Here is a 21,352-nt window from a genome sequence, read left to right as displayed (position 1 = left end):
ATAACTAGAATGGATCTGCGAATAGCAGATCCTAGGCCGGGATCCCGGATCGGATCGATGACATTTTCCCCTGCATGTCCTGTGGTTGTTGACACAGATCAAAGATTTTCGGCACACATAGTGTACGTATTTAGCGCTTTGCACTCGGTGATTTTCAGCTTTACGGCTGTTACGGTTTTCTCGCAATAGATCTCCAATTATGGTGAAAAATTGCGCTTTTTCGCGTTTTCATCGCCATTTGCGGCAAAACTATGCGTCTCCGGAAAGAAATAAATCCAGATTCATGATCAGGACGTTAAACTACGTCGGGTAGCATGCTTACATTGTTCGTGCCTTTATCCCAGTCGCAAATGCATTTAAAATGCATCATATAACATGGGGACATCAAAGTGCCAAATATAGCCAATCGGCCTTTGGACAATATTTGAAGCATTGCAACTCCCACATTTATTGACACACTTCCCTGATTTTACGCACGCCTAAAGTGCGCATATTGCCCTTTGTACTCAGTGATTTTCAGCTCCACAGCTGCAGCAGTTTTGTGTCACGTGACGGCTAAACATGGGCGAAAATTGCACTTTTTCGCATTTTGATGGCAATTGGCGACAAAACCATGCGTCGGACAAAGGAAAAAAAAACCAAATTCGTCATCAGAACATCGAACTACGCCTAGCAGCCTACTTGAAACCTTAAAATTCACAACATTTTTATCCCCTGACAAATTGGCTAAGCTGGGATCGAACTCTGACATGACTGACAGGCGTCACACCACGCAGACGGAAGACGGTTAGCGTTTAAATCCTTGTGTAATTAGGTCAAGTCTTAGAAAATTTCGCCAGCATCTCCCCTACCACCCACACTATTGTGTATCTCACGTAGTCCCCAAGGAAGTCGCAAACCTCACTTCAAGTCTACATACAAATTTTCTTTATGCTTTCATCTTTCATATGAGAACATAAGTTATTGGTCGAAAATCAACACATAACTAGCTACACGGCTTTTAAAGTCTAAATGCGACCTTACACCGTTTGTCACTGAGGCAGTCGGCCGATCATTCCCTATGCGACACTATGCCCAGTGAAAAACGGTTATTCCTTGGCAGGCTTGGCTGGCTTTATGTAAGGAATAATGCAAAAACACAGCCCGTGTAACAGCAAATTTGAACTTCCACGTCTCAATCCACGACCTGCCATGCACAGACTCACAGCTCTACTGATAGCTCGGCTGTTGTCAGAAAGTCAACACCTGGACCACGGCACATGTCCATATCTGTCAATCACCCTGGCCTGGTTAGCGTATAGTAAAGAAAACAAGGTCTGGGCAAAACAAAGCTAACTTTTACAGGTCCACGTCGTTTGCTGTTGTAGTTAGATCTCTACGCCATCTAATAGAGTACTGGAGTTAGATGGGAACTGGACTGAATGTCATAGCACAACCGTTTCTGGAGATCACGGACAGTGTAGCCGAAAGCATCAGGTCAAATACTACAAACCCAGTGCAGTCCCCATCTAACTCCATGTTAAAGCAATAGGATTCCCATCTTTTTCTAAACAAAAAACGGTGTTGTCATTTAAACGCTCCTAGCGAGAAAACTATTGATTGGAGCTCAAATCTGTTGACGAATGCTCGAAAGAGCATGTCTTGGGCTACACTTTGGTGCAGGTTGCACATTTTTAGCTGCCTTACTTCTTGAGTTACAGGTCCTTAAAGTTACGTAACTTTTTTGAGTTTTTTGCTGATATCTCAAAAAGTTACACAGATATGCAAAAAATACAACCAGATTCAGAATCAGCAGCTCAAGATACATCAGAATACGTTCAGAACAATTGAACTTTGAGAACTTTTTGTGACGTCACAAATTCGACCAATGGCCAACATCCAGAGTTTTGACCGGAAGTAAACCATTTTCTCAAACTTTAAAGAACTCGTGACTTACTAGCTGCATGTCAAATTTGAAAACGATCGGTTCAGTGGTTCTGGAGAAGAAGATTTTTAAAGATTTTACACAAAATCCAATATGGCGGCCGAACCACGTGACATGAAAAAAAAATGGAGAATTTATCCCTGGAAAATCACCGCCAAAATTTCTGTGCAAAATTTGAGACCTGTATGTTGAAGAGTAAAAAAGTTTCCTTGCTAACAAAGTCGGTGAAAAAAAAATAATAATAATAAGAAAAAACAGAACGATAACAATAGGGATCCCGTTCCGGAAGAACGGGATCCCTAATAAGAAAAAACAGAACAATAACAATAGGGATCCCGTTCCGGAAGAACGGGATCCCTAATAACTAGAATGGATCTGCGAATAGCAGATCCTAGGCCGGGATCCCGGATCGGATCGATGACGTTTTCCCCTTCATCTTCTGTGTTCGAAGGACACATGTTCCACATACACGGCTTTCAAAGTTTCCATGCGACCTTACACCGTTTGTCACTGAGGCAGTCGGCCGGTCATTTGCATTCCCGTGAATAGATCGGCGAACTTAATGAAGTTAGGCTAGGCCTAGTGAAAAACGGTCGTTCCTTGGCAGACTTAGCCCGCTATTTGTAAGAAATAACGCAAAAACACGACCAGTGTAACAGCAAGTTTGTACATTCACATCTCAATCCACGACACGCCATGCACAGACTCACGGCTCTCATGATAGCTCGGCCATCAATAGAAAGCCCGCACTTCGGCCACGGCACATGTCCATATCTGTCAATTACCCTGGCCTCTTTAACGTGTAGTAAAGAGGACGAGGTCTACGCAAAACAAAGCTAACTTTCACAGTTGCATGCCGTTTACTGTTGTAGTTAGATCTCTACGCCATCTAATATAGTACTGTATAGCTGAATGTCATCCTACAACGGTTTTGGGAGATCACGGACAGTGTAGCCGAAAGCATCAGGTCAAATACTACAAATCCAGTCCATTCCCCATCTAACTCCATGTTAAAGCAATAGGATTCCCATCTTTTTCTAAACAAAAACGGTGTTGTTTTTTAAACGCTTCTAGCGAGAAAACTTTTAATCGGAGCTCAAATCCGTTGACGAATGATCGAAAGAGCGTGTCTTGAACTACATTTTCATGCAATTTGCACATTTCTAGCTGCCATAGTTCTCGATTAAAACGCCATTGAAATTACGTAATTTTTTTAGTTTTTTGCTCATATCTCAAAAAGTTACACAGATATGCAAAAAATACAACCAGATTCGGAATCAGCAGCTCAAGATACATCAGAATTCGTTCAGAACAAATGAACTTTGAGAACTTTTTGTGACGTCATAAATTCGACCAATGGCGAGCTTCCAGAGTTTTGATCGCAAGTGAACCATTTTCGCAAACTTTAAAGAACTCATGACCTACTAGTTGCATGTTAAATTTGACAATGATCGGTTCAGTGGTTCTGGAGAAGAAGATTTTTAAAGATTATACACAAAATCCAATATGGCGGCCGAACCACGTGACATAGCCAAAAAAAAAAAAATATACCCCTAGAAAATTTCCCCTAAATTATGTGTGCAAAATTTTGAACTTCTATGTTTAACGGTGTTGGAGTTCTGCTGCTAACAAAATCGAAAAAAAAAAATAATAATAATAATAATAACTAGAATGGATCTGCGAACAGCAGATCCTAGGCCGGGATCCCGGATCGGATCGATGACGTTTTCCCCTTCATGTTCTGTGTTCGAAGGACACATGTTCCACATACACGGCTTTCAAAGTTTCCATGCGACCTTACACCGTTTGTCACCGAGGCAGGCGGCTGGTCATTTGCAATCCCTCGAATAGATCGGCGGCCTTGATGATGCTACGCTATGCCCAGTGAAAAACGGTCGTTTATTGGCAGTCTTAGCCCGCTATTTGTAAGAAATAACGCAAAAACATGAAAAGTGTAACAGCAAGTTTGTAAATTCACATCTCAATCCACGACCTGCCATGCACAGACTCACAGCTCCACTGATAGCTCGGCCATCGTTAGAAAGTCAGCACTTGAAAAAGGGCACATGTCCATATCTGTCAATCACCCTGGCCTCTTTAACGTATAGTAAAGAGGACGAGGTCTGCGCAAAACAATGCTAACTTTTACAGGTCCACGTCGTTTGCTGTTGTAGTTAGATCTCTACGCCATCTAATAGATAACTGGAGTTAGATGTAAACTGGAATCAATGTCATCCTACAACCGTTTCGGGAGATCACGGACAGTGTAGCCGAAAGCATCAGGTCAAATACTACAAACCCAGACCAATCCCCATCTAACTCCATGTTAAAGCAATGGGATTCCCGTCTTTTTCTAAACAAAAAACGGTGTTCTGATTTAAACGCTTCTAGCGAAAAAACTATTGATCGGAGCTCAAATCCGTTGACGAGTGCTCGAAAGAGCATGTCTTGGGCTACAATTTCGTGCAGGTTGCACGTTTCTAGCTTCCATAGATCTCGAGTTACAGGTCATTAAAGTTACGTCATTTTTTTTAGTTTTTGACTTATATCTCAAAAAGTTACACAGATATGCAAAAAATACAACCAGATTCGCAATAAGCAGCTCAAGATACATCAGAATATGTTCAGAACATTTGAACTTTGAGAACTTTTTGTGACGTCACAAATTCGACCAATGGCGAGCTTCCAGAGTTTTGATCGGAAGTGAACCATTTTCGCAAACTTTAAAGAACTCGTAACTTACTAGTTGCATGTTAAATTTGAAAACGATCGGTTCAGTGGTTCTGGAGAAGAAGATTTTTAAAAGTTTTACACAAAATCCAATATGGCGGCCGAACCACGTGACATAGCAAAAAAAAAAAAAATATACCCCTAGAAAATTTCCGCCAGATTATGTGTGCAAAATTTTGAACTTCTATATTGAACGGTATTGGAGTTCTGCTGCTAACAAAATCGAAAAAAAAAAATAATAATAATAATAATAATAAGAAAAAACAGAACAATAACAAAAGGGATCCCGTTCGGAAGAACGGGATCCCTAATAATAAGAAAAAACAGAACAATAACAATAGGGATCCCGTTCCGGAAGAACGGGATCCCTAATAATAATAATAATAATAATAAGAAAAAACAGAACAATAACAATAGGGATCCCGTTCGGGAAGAACGGGATCTCTAAAAACAGAACAATAACAATAGGGATCCCGTTCCGGAAGAACGGGATCCCTAACTAGAATGGATCTGCGAATAGCAGATCCTAGGCCGGGATCCCGGATCGGATCGATGACGTTTTTCCCTTTATGATCTTTGTTCGAAGGATACATGTTCCACAAACACGGCTTTCAAAGTTACCTTGCGACCTTACACCGTTTGTCACTGATGCAGTCGGCCGGTCATTTGCATTCCCTCATATAGATCGGCGACCTTAATGATGCTACGCTATGCCCAGTGAAAAACAGTCGTTCCTTGGCAGATTTAGCCCGCTAATTGTAAGAAATCAGGCAAAAACACGACCAGTGTAACAGCCTGTTTGTACATTCACATCTCAATTCACGATCTGCCATGCACAGACTCACTGCTCCACTCATAGCTCGGCCATCGTTAGAAAGAAAGCACTTGGACAAGGGCACATGCCCATATCTGTCAATCACCCTGGCCTGTTTAACGTATTATAAAGAGGACGAGGTCTGCGCTAAACAAAGCTAACTTTTACAGGTCCACGTCGTTTGCTGTTGTAGTTAGATCTCTTCGCCATCTAATAGAGTACTGGAGTTAGATGGGAACTGGAATCAATGTCATCCTATAACCGTTTCGGAAGATCACGGACAGTGTAGCCGAAAGCATCAGGTCAAATACTACAAACCCAGTTCAATCCCCATCTAACTGCATGTTAAAGCAATAGGATTCCCACCTTTTTCTAAACAAAAAACGGTGTTGTCATTTAAACGCTTGTAGCGAAAAAACTATTGATTAGAGCTCAAATCCGTTGACGAATGCTCCAAAGAGCATGTCTTGGGCTACAATTTCGTGCAGGTTGCACATTTCTAGCTCCCACAGATCTCGAGTTACAGGTCATTAAAGTTACGTAACTTTTTTGAGTTTTTTGCTAATATCTCAAAAAGTTACACAGATATGCAAAAAATACAACCAGATTCAGAATCAGCAGCTCAAGATACACCAGAATACGTTGAGAACAATTGAACTTTGAGAACTTTTTGTGACGTCATAAATTCGACCAATGGCGAACTTCCAGAGTTTTCACCGGAAGTGAACCATTTTCGCAAACTTTAAAGAACTGGTCACTTACTAGCTGCATATCAAATTTGAAAACGATCGGTTCAGTGGTTCTGGAGAAGAAGATTTTTAAAGATTTTACACAAAATCCAATATGGCGTCCGAACCACGTGACATAACAAAAAAGTGGAGAATTTGTCCCGAGATATTCACCGCCAGAATATGTGTGCAAAATTTGAGACCTGTATGTTGAACAGTAAAAAAGTTTCCATGCGAACAAAGTCGGTGAAAAAAAAATAATAATAATAATAACTAGAATGGATCTGCGAATAGCAGATCCTAGGCCGGGATCCCGGATCGGATCGATGACGTTTTCCCCTTCATGTTCTGTGTTCGAAGGACACATCTTCCACATACACGGCTTTCAAAGATTCCATGCGACCTTACACCGTTTGTCACTGAGGCAGTCGGCCGGTCATTTGTATTCCCTCGAATAGATCGGCGACCCTAATGATGCTACGCTATGCCCAGTGAAAAACGGTCGTTTCTTGGCAGATTTAGCCCGCTATTTGTAAGAAATCAGGCAAAAACACGACCAGTGTAACAGCAAGTTTGTACATTCACATCTCAATCCACGACCTTCCATGCACAGATTCACAGCTCCACTGATAGCTCGGCCACCGTTAGAAAGTCAGCACTTATACCAGGGCACATGTCCATATCTGTCAATCACCCTGGTCTGTTTAACGTATAGTAAAGAGGACGAGGTCTGCGCAAAACAAAGCTAACTTTTACAGGTCCATGTCGTTTGCTGTTGAAGTTAGATCTCTACGCCATCTAATAGAGTACTGGAGATAGATGGGAACTGGAATCAATGTCATCCCACAACCGTTTCGGGAGATCACGGACAGTGTGGCCGAAACATCAGGTCAAATACTACAAACCCAGTCCAGTCCCCATCTAACTCCATGTTAAAGCAATGGGATTCCCATCTTTTTCTAAACAAAAAACGGTGTTGTGATTTAAACGCTTGTAGCGAAAAAACTGTTGATCGGAGCTCAAATCTGTTGACGAATGCTCGAAAGAGCATGTCTTGGGCTACAATTTCGTGCAGGTTGCACATTTCTAACTGTCATAGTTCTCGAGTTACAGGTCATTGAATTTACGTCACTTTTTTCACTTTTTTGCTCATATCTCAAAAAGTTACACAGATATGCCAAAAACACAAGCAGATTCAGATTCAGCAGCTCAAGATACATCAGAATACGTTCAGAACAATTGAACTTTGAGAACTTTTTGTGACGTCACAAATTCGACCAATGGCGAGCTTCCAGAATTTTGACCGGAAGTGAACCATTTTCGCAAACTTTAAAGAACTCGTGACTTACTAGCAGCATGTCAAGTTTGAAACCGATCGGTTCAGTGGTTCTTGAGAAGAAGATTTTTAAAAGTTTTACACAAAATCCAATATGGCGGCCGAACCACGTGACATAGCAAAAAAGTGGAGAATTTGTCCCGAGATATTCACCGCCAAATTATGTGTGCATAATTTCAGACCTGTATGTTGAACGGTAAAAAAGTTTCCATGCGAACAAAGTCGGTGAAAAAAAAATAATAATAATAATAATAAGAAAAAACAGAACGATTACAATAGGGATCCCGTTCGGGAGAACGGGATCCCTAATAAGAAACTAGAATGGATCTGCGAATAGCAGATCCTAGGCCGGGATCCCGGATCGATGACGTTTTCCCCTTCATTTTCTGTGTTCGAAGGACACATGTCCCACATACACGGCTTTCAAAGTTTCCATTCGACCTTACACCGTTTGTCACTGAGGCAGTCGACCGGTCATTTGCATTCCCTCGAATAGATCGGCGACCTTGATGATGCTACGATATGCCCAGTGAAAAACGGTCGTTCCTTGGCAGACTTAGCCCGCCATTTGTAAGAAAAAAGGCAAAAACACGATCAGTGTAACAGCAAGTTTGTACATTCACATCTCAATCCAGGACCTGCCATGCACAGACTCACTGCTCCACTGATAGCTCGGCCATCGTTAGAAAGTCAGCACTTGGACCAGGGCACATGTCCATATCTGTCAATCACCCTGGCCTGTTTAACGTATAGTAAAGAGCACGAGGTCTGCGCAAAACAAGGCTAACTTTTACAGGTCCACGTCGTTTGCTGTTGTAGTTAGATCTCTACGCCATCTAATAGATTACTGGAGTTAGATGGGAACTGGAATCAATGTCATCCTACAACCGTTTCGTGAGATCACGGACAGTGTAGGCGAAAGCATCAGGTTAAATACTACAAACCCAGTCCAGTCCCCATCTAACTCCATGTTAAAGCAATGGGATTCCCGTCTTTTTCTAAACAAAAAACGGTGTTCTGATTTAAACGCTTGTAGCGAAAAAACTATTGATCGGAGCTGAAATCTGTTGACGAATGCTCGAAAGAGCATGTCTTGGACTACAATTTCGTGCAGATTGCACATTTTTAGCGGCCATAGATCTCGAGTTACAGATCATTGAATTTACGTAACTTTTTTCAGTTTTTTGCTCATATCTCAAAAAGTTACACAGATATTGAAAAAATACAACCAGATTCGGAATCAGAAGCTCAAGATACATCAGAATACGTTCAGAACAAATGAACTTTAAGAACTTTTTGTGACGTCACAAATTCGACCAATGGCGAGCTTCCAGAGTTTTGACCGGAAGTGAACCATTTTCGCAAACTTTAAAGAACTCGTGACCTACTAGCTGCATGTCAAATTTCAGAATGATCGGTTCAGTGGTTCTGGAGAAGAAGATTTTTAAATGTTTTACACAAAATCCAATATGGCGGCCGAATCACGTGACATAGCAAAAAAGTGGAGAATTTGTCCCGAGATATTCACCGCCAGAATATGTGTGCAAAATTTGGAATCTCTATGTTGAACAGTGTAAAAGTTTCCTTGCTAACAAAGTCGGTGAAAAAATAATAATAATAATAATAATAATAATAATAATAATAATAAGAAAAAACAGAACGATTACAATAGGGATCCCGTTCCGGAAGAACGGGATCCCTAAAAACAGAACGATTACAATAGGGATCCCGTTCGGGAGAACGGGATCCCTAATAACTAGAATGGATCTGCGAATAGCAGATCCTAGGCCGGGATCCCGGATCTGATCGATGACGTTTTCCCCTTCATGTTCTGTGTTCGAAGGACACATGTTCCATATACACGGCTTTCAAAGTTTCCATGCGACCTTACACCGTTTGTCACTGAGGCAGTCGGCCGGTCATATGCATTCCCTCGAATAGATCAGCGACCTTGATGATTCTACGCTATGCCCAGTGAAAAACGGTCGTCCCTTGCCAGACTTAGCCCGCTATTTGTAAGAAATAAGGCAAAAACACGACCAGTGTAACAGCAAGTTTGTACATTCACATCTCAATCTACGACCTGCCATGCACAGACTCACAGCTCCACTGATAGCTCGGCCACCGTTAGAAAGTCAGCAGTTATACCAGGGCACATGTCCATATCTGTCAATCACCCTGGTCTGTTTAACGTATAGTAAAGAGGACGAGGTCTGCGCAAAACAAAGCTAACTTTTACAGGTCCAGGTCGTTTGCTGTTGAAGTTAGATCTCTACCCCATCTAATAGAGTACTGGAGACAGATGGGAACTGGAATCAATGTCATGCCACAACCGTTTCGGGAGAGCACGGACAGTGTGGCCGAAAGCATCAGGTCAAATACTACAAACGCAGTCCAGTCCCCATCTAACTCCATGTTAAAGCAATAGGATTCCCATCTTTTTCTGCACAAAAAACGGTGTTGTCATTTAAACGCTTGTAGCTAAAAAACTATTGATCGGAGCTCAAATCCGTTGACGATTGCTCGAAAGAGCATGTCTTGGGCTACAATTTCGTGCAGGTTGCACATTTCTAGCTGCCATAGTTCTCGAGTTACAGGTCATTGAAGTTACGTAATTTTTTTGAGTTTTTTGCTTATATCTTATAAAGTTACATAGATATGCAAATAATACAAGCAGATTCGGAATCAGCAGCTCAAGATACATCAGAATACGTTGAGAACATTTGAACTTTGAGAACTTTTTGTGACGTCACAAATTCGACCAATAGCGAGCTTCCAGAGTTTTGACCGGAAGTGAACCATTTTCGCAAACTTTAAAGAACTCCTGACCTACTAGTTGCATGTCAAATTTGAAAACGATCGGTTCAGTGGTTCTGGAGAAGAAGATTTTTAAAGGTTTTACACATAATCCAATATGGCGACCGAACCACGTGACATAGCAAAAAAATAAAAAATATACCCCTAGAAAATTTCCTCAAGATTATGTGTAGAAAATTTTGAACTTCTATGTTGAACGGTGTTGGAGTTCTGCTGCTAACAAAATCGAAAAAAAAAAATAATAATAATAATAATAACTAGAATGGATCTGCGAATAGCAGATCCTAGGCCGGGATCCCGGATCGGATCGATGACGTTTTCATCTTCACGTTCTGTGTTCGAAGGACACATGTTCCACATGCACGGCTTTCAAAGATTCCATGCAACCTTACACCGTTTGTCACTGAGGCAGTCGGCCGGTCATTTGCATTCCCTCGAATAGATCGGCGACCTTGATGATGCTACGCTATGCCCAGTGAAAAACAGTCGTCCCTTGGCAGGCTTAGCCCGCTATTAGTAAGAAATAAGGCAAAAACACGACCAGTGTAACAGCAAGTTTGTACATTCACATGTCAATCCACGACCTGCCATGCACAGACTCACAGCTCCACTGATAGCTCGGCCATCGTTAGAAAGTCAGCACTTATACCAGGGCACATGTCCATATCTGTCAATCACCCTGGCTTGTTTAACGTATAGTAAAGAGGACGAGGTCTGCGCAAAACAAAGCTAACTTTTACAGGTCCACGTCGTTTGCTGTTGTAGTTAGATCTCTACGCCATCTAATAGAGTACTGGAGTTAGATGGGAAATGGAATCAATGTCATCCTACAACCGTGTCGGGAGATCACGGACAGTGTAGCCGAAAGCATCAGGTCAAATACTACAAACCCAGTTCAGTCCCCATCTAACTCCATGTTAAAGCAATAGGATTCCCATCTTTTTCTAAACAAAAAACGGTGTTGTCATTTAAACGCTTCTAGCGAAAAAACTATTAATCGGAGCTGAAATCTGTTGACGAATGCTCGAAAGAGCATGTCTTGTTCTACAATTTCGTGCAGGTTGCACATTTCTAGCTGCCACAGATCTCGAGTTAGAGGTCATTGAACTTACGTAACTTTTTTGAGTTTTTTGCTCATATCTCAAAAAGTTACACAGATATGCAAAAAATACAAGCAGATTCAGAATCAGAATCTCAAGATACATTAGAATACGTTCAGAACATTTGAACTTTGAGAACTTTTTGTGACGTCACAAATTCGACCAATGGCGAGCTTCCAGAGTTTTGACCGGAAGTGAACCATTTTCGCAAACTTTAAAGAACTCGTGACCTACTAGCTGCATGTCAAATTTGAAAACGATCGGTTTGGTGGTTCTGGAGAAGAAGATTTTTAAAGATTTTACACAAAATCCAATATGGCGGCCGAACCACGTGACATAAGAAAAAAACAAAAAATATACCCCTGGAAAATCTCCGCCAGATTGTGTGTACAAAATTTGAGACCTCTATGTGGAACGGTGTTAAAGTTCTGCTGCTCACAAAGTCGGTGAAAAAAAAATAATAATAATAATAATAATAAGAAAAAACAGAACAATAACAAAAGGGATCCCGTTCGGGAGAACGGGATCCCTAACTAGAATGGATCTGCGAATAGCAGATCCTAGGCCGGGATCCCGGATCGGATCGATGACGTTTTCCCCTTTATGTTCTGTGTTCGAAGGACAAATGTTCCACATACACGGCTTTCAAAGTTTTCATGCAACCTTACACCGTTTGTCACTGAGGCAGTCGACCGGTCATTTGCATTCCCTCGAATAGATCGGCGACCTTGATGATTCTACGCTATGCCCAGTGAAAAACGGTCGTCCCTTGGCAGACTTAGCCCGCTATTTGTAAGAAATAAGGCAAAAACACGACCAGTGTAACAGCAAGTTTGTACATTCACATCTCAATCTACGACCTGCCATGCACAGATTCACAGCTCCACTGATAGCTCGGCCACCGTTAGAAAGTCAGCACTTATACCAGGGCACATGTCCATATCTGTCAATCACCCTGGCCTGTTTAACGTATAGTAAAGAGGACGAGGTGTGCGCAAAACAAAGCTAACTTTTACAGGTCCACGTCGTTTGCTGTTGAAGTTAGATCTCTACGCCATCTAATAGAGTACTGGAGATAGATGGGAACTGGAATCAATGTCATCCCACAACCGTTTCGGGAGATCACGGACAGTGTGGCCGAAACATCAGGTCAAATACTACAAACCCAGTCCAGTCCCCATCTAACTCCATGTTAAAGCAATAGGATTCCCATCTTTTTCTAAACAAAAAAAGGTGTTGTGATTTAAACGCTTGTAGCGAAAAAACTATTGATCGGAGCTCAAATCTGTTGACGAATGCTCGAAAGAGCATGTCTTGGGCTACAATTTCGTGCAGGTTGCACATTTCTAGCTGTCATAGTTCTCGAGTTACAGGTCATTGAACTTACGTCACTTTTTTTGCTTTTTTGCTCATATCTCAAAAAGTTACACAGATATACAAAAAACACAAGCAGATTCAGAATCAGCAGCTCAAGATACACAAGAATGCGTTCAGAACATTTGAACTTTGAGAACTTTTTGTGACGTCACAAATTCGACCAATAGCGAACTTCCAGAATTTTAACCGGAAGTGAACCATTTTCGCAAACTTTAAAGAACTCGTGACTTACTAGCTGCATGTCAACTTTCAAACCGATCGGTTCAGTGGTTCTTGAGAAGAAGATTTTTAAAGATTTTACACAAAATCCAACATGGCGGCCGAACCACGTGACATAGCAAAAAAGTGGAGAATTTGTCCCGAGGTATTCACCGCCAGAATATTTGTGCAAAATTTCAGACCTGTATGTTGAACGGTAAAAAAGTTTCCATGCGAACAAAGTCGGTGAAAAAAAAATAATAATAATAATAATAACTAGAATGGATCTGCGAATAGCAGATCCTAGGCCGGGATCCCGGATCTGATCTATGACGTTTTCCCCTTCATGATCTGTGTTCGAAGGACCCATGTTCCACATACACGGCTTTCAAAGTTTCTATGCGACCTTACACCGTTTGTCACTGAGGCAGTCGGCCGGTCATTTGCAATCCCTCGAATAGATCGGCGACCTTCATGATACTACGCTATGCCCAGTGAAAAACGGTCGTTCCTTGGCAGACTTAGCCCATTAATTGTAAGAAATAATGCAAAAACACGACTAGTGCAACACAAAGTTTGTACAGACTCACAGCTCCACTGATAGCTTGGCCATCGTTAGAAAGTCAGCACTTGGACCACGGCACATGTCCATATCTGTCAATCACCCTGAACTGTTTAACGTATAGTAAAGAGCACGAGGTCTGCGCAAAACAAAGCTAACTTTTACAGGTCCATGTCATTTGCTGTTGTAGTTAGATCTCTACGCCTTCTAATAGAGTACTGGAGTTAGATGGGAACTGGAATCAATGTCATCCTACAACCGTTTCGGGAAATCACGGACAGTGTAGCCGAAAGCATCAGGTCAAATACTACAAACCCAGTCCAGTCCCCATCTAACTCCATGTTAAAGCAATGGGATTTCCACATTTTTCCAAACAAAAAACGGTGTTGTCATTTAAACGCTTGTAGCGAAAAATCTATCGATCGCAGCTCAAATCCATTGACGAATGCTCGAAAGAGCATGTCTTGGGCTACAATTTCGTGCAGTTTGCACATTTCTAGCTGTCATAGTTCTCGAGTTACAGGTCATTCAAATTACGTAACTTTTTTGAGTTTTTTGCTCATATCTCAAAAAGTTACACAGATATGCAAAAAATACATGCAGATTCAGAATTAGCAGCTCAAGATACATCAGAATACGTTCAGAACAATTGAACTTTGAGAACTTTTTGTGACGTCACAAATTCGACCAATAGCGAACTTCCAGAGTTTTGACCGGAAGTGAACCATTTTCGCAAACTTTAAAGAACTCGTAACTTACTAGCTGCATGTCAAATTTGAAAACTATCGGTTCAGTGGTTCTGGAGAAGAAGATTTTTAAAAGTTTTACACAAAATCCAATATGGCGGCCGAACCACGTGACATAGCAAAAAAGTGGAGAATTTGTCCCGAGATATTGACCGCCAGAAAATGTGTGCGAAATTTGGAACCTGTATGTTGAACAGTGAAAAAGTTTCCTTGCTAACAAAGTCGGTGAAAAAAAAAATAATAATAATAATAATAACTAGAATGGATCTGCGAATAGCAGATCCTAGGCCGGGATCCCGGATCGGATCGATGAAGTTTTCCCCTTCATGTTCTGTGTTCGAAGGACACATGTTTCACATACACGGCTTTCAAAGTTTCCATGCGACCTTACACCTTTCGCCATTGAGGCAGTCGGCCGGTCATTTGCATTCCCTCGAATAGATTGGCGACCTTAATGATGCTACGCTATGCTCAGTGAAAAACGGTCGTTCCTTGGCAGACTTAGCCCGCTAATTGTAAGAAATAAGGCAAAAACACGACCAGTGTAACAGCAAGTTTGTACATTCACATCTCAATCCACGACATGCCATGCACAGACTAACTGCTCCACTGATAGCTCGGCCATCGTTAGAAAGTCAGCACTTGGACCAGGGCATATATCCATATTTGTTAATCACCCTGGATTGTTTAACGTATAGTAAAAAGCACGAGGTCTGCGCAAAACAAAGCTAACTTTTACAGGTCCATGTCGTTTGCTGTTGTAGTTAGATCTCTACGCCATCTAATAGAGTACTGGAGATAGATGGGAACTGGAATCAATGTCATCCTACAACCGTTTCGGGAGATCACGGACAGTGTAGCCGAAAGCATAAGGTCAAATACTACAAACCCAGTTTTGTCCCCATCTAACTCCATGTTAAAGCAATAGGATTAGCACCTTTTTCTAAACAAAAAACGGTGTTGTCATTTAAACGCTTGTAGCAAGAAAACTATTGATCGGAGCTCAAATCCATTGACGAATGCTCGAAAGAGCATGTCTTGGGCTACAATTTCGTGCAGGTTGCACATTTCTAGCTCCCACAGATCTCGAGTTACAGGTCATTGAAGTTACGTCACTTTTTTGAGTTTTTTGCTAATATCTCAAAAAGTTACACAGATATGCAAAAAATACAACCAGATTCAGAGTCAGCAGCTCAAGATACACCAGAATACGTTCAGAACATTTGAACTTTGAGAACTTTTTGTGACGTCATAAATTCGACCAATGGCGAACTTCCAGAATTTTGACCGGAAGTGAACCATTTTCGCAAACTTTAAAGAATTCGTAACTTACTAGCAGCATGTCAAATTTGAAACCGATCAGTTCAGTGGTTCTGGAGAAGAAGATTTTTAAAGATTTTACACAAAATCCAATATGGCGGCCGAACCACGTGACATGGCAAAAAAGTGGAGAATTTGTCCCGAGGTATTCACCGCCAGAATATGTGTGCAAAATTTCAGATCTGTATGTTAAACGGTAAAAAAGTTTCCATGCGAACAAAGTCGGTGAAAAAAAAATAATAATAATAATAATAATAATAATAATAATAATAAGAAAAAACAGAACGATTACAATAGGGATCCCGTTCGGGAGAACGGGATCCCTAATAATAATAACTAGAATGGATCTGCGAATAGCAGATCCTAGGCCGGGATCCCGGATCTGATCGATGACGTTTTCCCCTTCATGTTCTGTGTTCGAAGGACACATGTTTGACATACACGGCTTTTAATGTTTCCATGCGACCTTACACCGTTTATCACTTAGTCAGTCGGCCGGTCATTTTCAATCCCTCGAATAGATCGGCGACCTTAATGATGCTACGCTATGCCCAGTGAAAAACTGTCGTTTCTTGCCAGACTTAGAACGCTATTTGTAAGAAATAACACAAAAACACGACCAGTGTAACAGCAAGTTTGTACAAGTTTGAACTGGAATCAATGTCATCCTACAACCGTTTTGGGAGATCACGGACAGTGTAGCCGAAAGCATCAGGTCAAATAATTCAAACCCAGTCCAGTCCCCATCTAACTCCATGTTAAATCAATAGGATTCCCATCTTTTTCTAAACAAAAACGGTGTTGTTATTTAAACGCCTCTAGCGAGAAAACTATTAATCGGAGCTCAAATCCGTTAACGAATGATCGAAAGAGCGTGTCTTGAACTACATTTTCATGCAGATTGCACATTTCTAGCTCCCACAGATCTCGAGTTACAGGTCATTGAAATTACGTCACTTTTTTGAGTTTTTTGCTCATATCTCAAAAAGTTACACAGATATAGAAAAAATACAACCAGATTCGGAATCAGCAACTCAAGATACATCAGAATACGTTCAAAACGTTTGAACTTTATGAACTTTTTGTGACGTCACAAATTCGACCAATGGCGAGCTTCCAGAGTTTTGACCGGAAGTGAACCATTTTCGCAAACTTTGAAGAACTCGTGACCTACTAGCTGCATGTCGAATTTGAAAACGATCGGTTCAGTGGTTCTGGAGAAGAAGATTTTTAAAGATTTTACACAAAATCCAATATGGCGGCCGAACCACGTGACATAGCCAAAAAACAAAAAATATATCCCTAGAAAATTTCCGCAAGATTATGTGTGCAAAATTTTGAACTGCTGTGTTGAACGGTGTTTGAGTTCTGCTGCTAACAAAATCGAAAAAAAAAAATAATAATAATAATAATAACTAGAATGGATCTGCGAATAGCAGATCCTAGGCCGGGATCCCGGATCTGATCGATGACGTTTTCCCCTTCATGTTCTGTGTTCGAAGGACACATGCTCCATATACACGGCTTTCAAAGTTTCCATGCGACCTTACACCGTTTGTCACTGAGGCAGTCGGCCGGTCATATGCATTCCCTCGAATAGATCGGCGACCTTGATGATGCTACGCTATGCCCAGTGAAAAACGGTCGTTCCTTGGCAGATTTAGCCCGCTAATTGTAAGAAATCAGGCAAAAACACGACCAGTGTAATAGCCTGTTTGTACATTCACATCTCAATCCACGACCTGCCATGCACAGACTCACTGCTCCACTGATAGCTCGGCCATCGTTGGAAAGTCAGCACTTGGACCAGTTCACATGTCCATATCTGTTAATCACCCTGGACTGTTTAACGTATAGTAAAGAGGGCGAGGTCTGCGCAAAACAAAGTTAACTTTTACAGGTCCATGTCATTTGCTGTTGTAGTTAGATCTCTACGCCTTCTAATAGAGTACTGGAGATAGATGGGAACTGGAATCAATGTCATCCTACAACTGTTTCGGGAGATCACGGACAGTGTGGCCGAAAGCATCAGGTCAAATACTATAAACCCAGTCCAGTCCCCATCTAACTCCATGTTAAAGCAATAGGATTCCCACCTTTTTCTAAACAAAAAACAGTGTTGTGATTTAAACGCTTGTAGCGAAAAAACTATTGATCGGAGCTCAAATCCGTTGACGAATGCTCGAAAGAGCATGTCTTGGGCTACAATTTCGTGCAGGTTGCACATTTCTAGCTGTCCAAGTTCTCGAGTTACAGGTCATTGAAGTTACGTAACTTTTTTGAGTTTATTGCTAATATCTCAAAAAGTTACACAGATATGCAAAAAATATAACCAGATTCGGAATCAGCAGCTCAAGATACACCAGAATACGTTGAGAACAATTGAACTTTGAGAACTTTTTGTGACGTCACAAATTCGACCAATAGCGAACTCCCAGAATTTTGACCGGAAGTGAACCATTTTCGCAAACTTTAAAGAACTCGTGACTTACTAGCTGCATGTCAAGTTTGAAACCGATCGGTTCAGTGGTTCTGGAGAAGAAGATTTTTAAAGATTTTACACAAAATCCAATATGGCGGCCGAACCACGTGACATAGCAAAAAAGTGGAGAATTTGTCCCGAGATATTCACCGCCAGAATATGTGTGCAAAATTTTAGACCTGTATTTTGAACGGTAAAAAAGTTTCCATGCGAACAAAGTCGGTGAAAAAAAAATAATAATAATAATAATAAGAAAAAACAGAACGATTACAATAGATCGGAGCTCAAATCCGTTGACGAATGCTCGAAAGAGCATGTCTTGGGCTACAATTTCGTGCAGGTTGCACATTTTTAGCTCCCACAGATCTCGAGTTACAGGTCATTGAAGTTACGTAACTTTTTTGAGTTTATTGCTAATATCTCAAAAAGTTACACAGATATGCAAAAAATACAACCAGATTCGGAATCAGCAGCTCAAGATACACCAGAATACGTTGAGAACAATTGAACTTTGAGAACTTTTTGTGACGTCACAAATTCGACCAATAGCGAACTCCCAGAATTTTGACCGGAAGTGAACCATTTTCGCAAACTTTAAAGAACTCGTGACTTACTAGCTGCATGTCAAGTTTGAAACCGATCGGTTCAGTGGTTCTGGAGAAGAAGATTTTTAAAGATTTTACACAAAATCCAATATGGCGGCCGAACCACGTGACATAGCAAAAAAGTGGAGAATTTGTCCCGAGATATTCACCGCCAGAATATGTGTGCAAAATTTTAGACCTGTATTTTGAACGGTAAAAAAGTTTCCATGCGAACAAAGTCGGTGAAAAAAAAAATAATAATAATAATAATAAGAAAAAACAGAACGATTACAATAGGGATCCCGTTCGGGAGAACGGGATCCCTAATAACTAGAATGGATCTGCGAATAGCAGATCCTAGGCCGGGATCCCGGATCGGATCGATGACGTTTTTCCCTTTATGATCTTTGTTCGAAGGATACATGTTCCACAAACACGGCTTTCAAAGTTACCTTGCGACCTTACACCGTTTGTCACTGATGCAGTCGGCCGGTCATTTGCATTCCCTCATATAGATCGGCGACCTTAATGATGCTACGCTATGCCCAGTGAAAAACAGTCGTTCCTTGGCAGATTTAGCCCGCTAATTGTAAGAAATCAGGCAAAAACACGACCAGTGTAACAGCCTGTTTGTACATTCACATCTCAATCCACGACATGCCATGCACAGACTCACTGCTCCACTGATAGCTCGGCCATCGTTGGAAAGTCAGCACTTGGACCAGTTCACATGTCCATATCTGTTAATCACCCTGGACTGTTTAACGTATAGTAAAGAGGGCGAGGTCTGCGCAAAACAAAGTTAACTTTTACAGGTCCATGTCATTTGCTGTTGTAGTTAGATCTCTACGCCTTTTAATAGAGTACTGGAGATAGATGGGAACTGGAATCAATGTCATCCTACAACTGTTTCGGGAGATCACGGACAGTGTGGCCGAAAGCATCAGGTCAAATACTATAAACCCAGTCCAGTCCCCATCTAACTGCATGTTAAAGCAATAGGATTCCCACCTTTTTCTAAACAAAAAACGGTGTTGTCATTTAAACGCTTGTAGCGAAAAAACTATTGATCGGAGCTGAAATCCGTTGACGAATGCTCGAAAGAGCATGTCTTGGGCTACAATTTCGTGCAGGTTGCACGTTTCTAGCTGTCCTAGTTCTCGAATTACAGGTCATTGAAATTACGTAACTTTATTGATTTTTTGGCTGATATCTCAAAAAGTTATACAGATATGCAAAAAATACAACCAGATTCGGAATCAGCAGCTCAAGATACACCAGAATACGTTCAGAACATATGAACTTTGAGAACTTTTTGTGACGTCACAAATTCGACCAATGGCGAGCTTCCAGAGTTTTGACCGGAAGTGAACCATTTTCGCAAACTTTGAAGAACTCCTGACCTACTAGTTGCATGTCAAATTTGAGAACGATCGGTTCAGTGGTTCTGGAGAAGAAGATTTTTAAAGATTTTACACAAAATCCAATATGGCGGCCGAACCACGTGACATAGCAAAAAAAAAAAAAATATACCCCTAGAAAATTTCCTCTAGATTGTGTGTGCAAAATTTTAAACTTCTATGTTGAACGGTGTTTGAGTTCTGCTGCTAACAAAATCGAAAAAAAAAAATAATAATAATAATAATAACTAGAATGGATCTGCGAATAGCAGATCCTAGGCGGGATCCCGGATCGGATCGATGACGTTTTCCCCTTCATGTTCTGTGTTCGAAGGACACATGTTCCACATACACGGCTTTCAAAGTTTCCATGCGACCTTACACCGTTTGTCACTGAGGCAGTCGGCCGGTCATTTGCATTCCCGTGAATAGATCGGCGAACTTAATGAAGTTAGGCTATGCCTAATGAAAAACGGTCGTTCCTTGGCACACTTAGCCCGCTATTTGTAAGAAATAACGCAAAAACACGACCAGTGTAACAGCAAGTTTGTACATTCACATCTCAATCCACGACACGCCATGCACAGACTCACGGCTCTCATGATAGCTCGGCCATCAATAGAAAGCCCGCACTTGGGCCACGGCACATGTCCATATCTGTCAATTACCCTGGCCTCTTTAACGTGTAGTAAAGAGGACGAGGTCTACGCAAAACAAAGCTAACTTTCACAGTTGCATGCCGTTTACTGTTGTAGTTAGATCTCTACGCCATCTAATATAGTACTGTATAGCTGAATGTCATCCTACAACGGTTTCGGGAGATCACGGACAGTGTAGCCGAAAGCATCAGGTCAAATACTACAAATCCAGTCCATTCCCCATCTAACTCCATGTTAAAGCAATAGGATTCCCATCTTTTTCTAAACAAAAACGGTGTTGTTTTTTAAACGCTTCTAGCGAGAAAACTTTTAATCGGAGCTCAAATCGGTTGACGAATGATCGAAAGAGCGTGTCTTGAACTACATTTTCATGCAATTTGCACATTTCTAGCTGCCATAGTTCTCGATTAAAACGCCATTGAAATTACGTAATTTTTTTAGTTTTTTGCTCATATCTCAAAAAGTTACACAGATATGCAAAAAATACAACCAGATTCGGAATCAGGAGCTCAAGGTACATCAGAATTCGTTCAGAACAAATGAACTTTAAGAACTTTTTGTGACGTCATAAATTC

This window comes from Liolophura sinensis, unplaced genomic scaffold, assembly GCF_032854445.1.
Source record: "Liolophura sinensis isolate JHLJ2023 unplaced genomic scaffold, CUHK_Ljap_v2 scaffold_71, whole genome shotgun sequence".
In the NCBI taxonomy this organism is placed as follows: Eukaryota; Metazoa; Mollusca; class Polyplacophora; order Chitonida; family Chitonidae; genus Liolophura; species Liolophura sinensis.
This window is presented reverse-complemented; position numbering follows the sequence as displayed.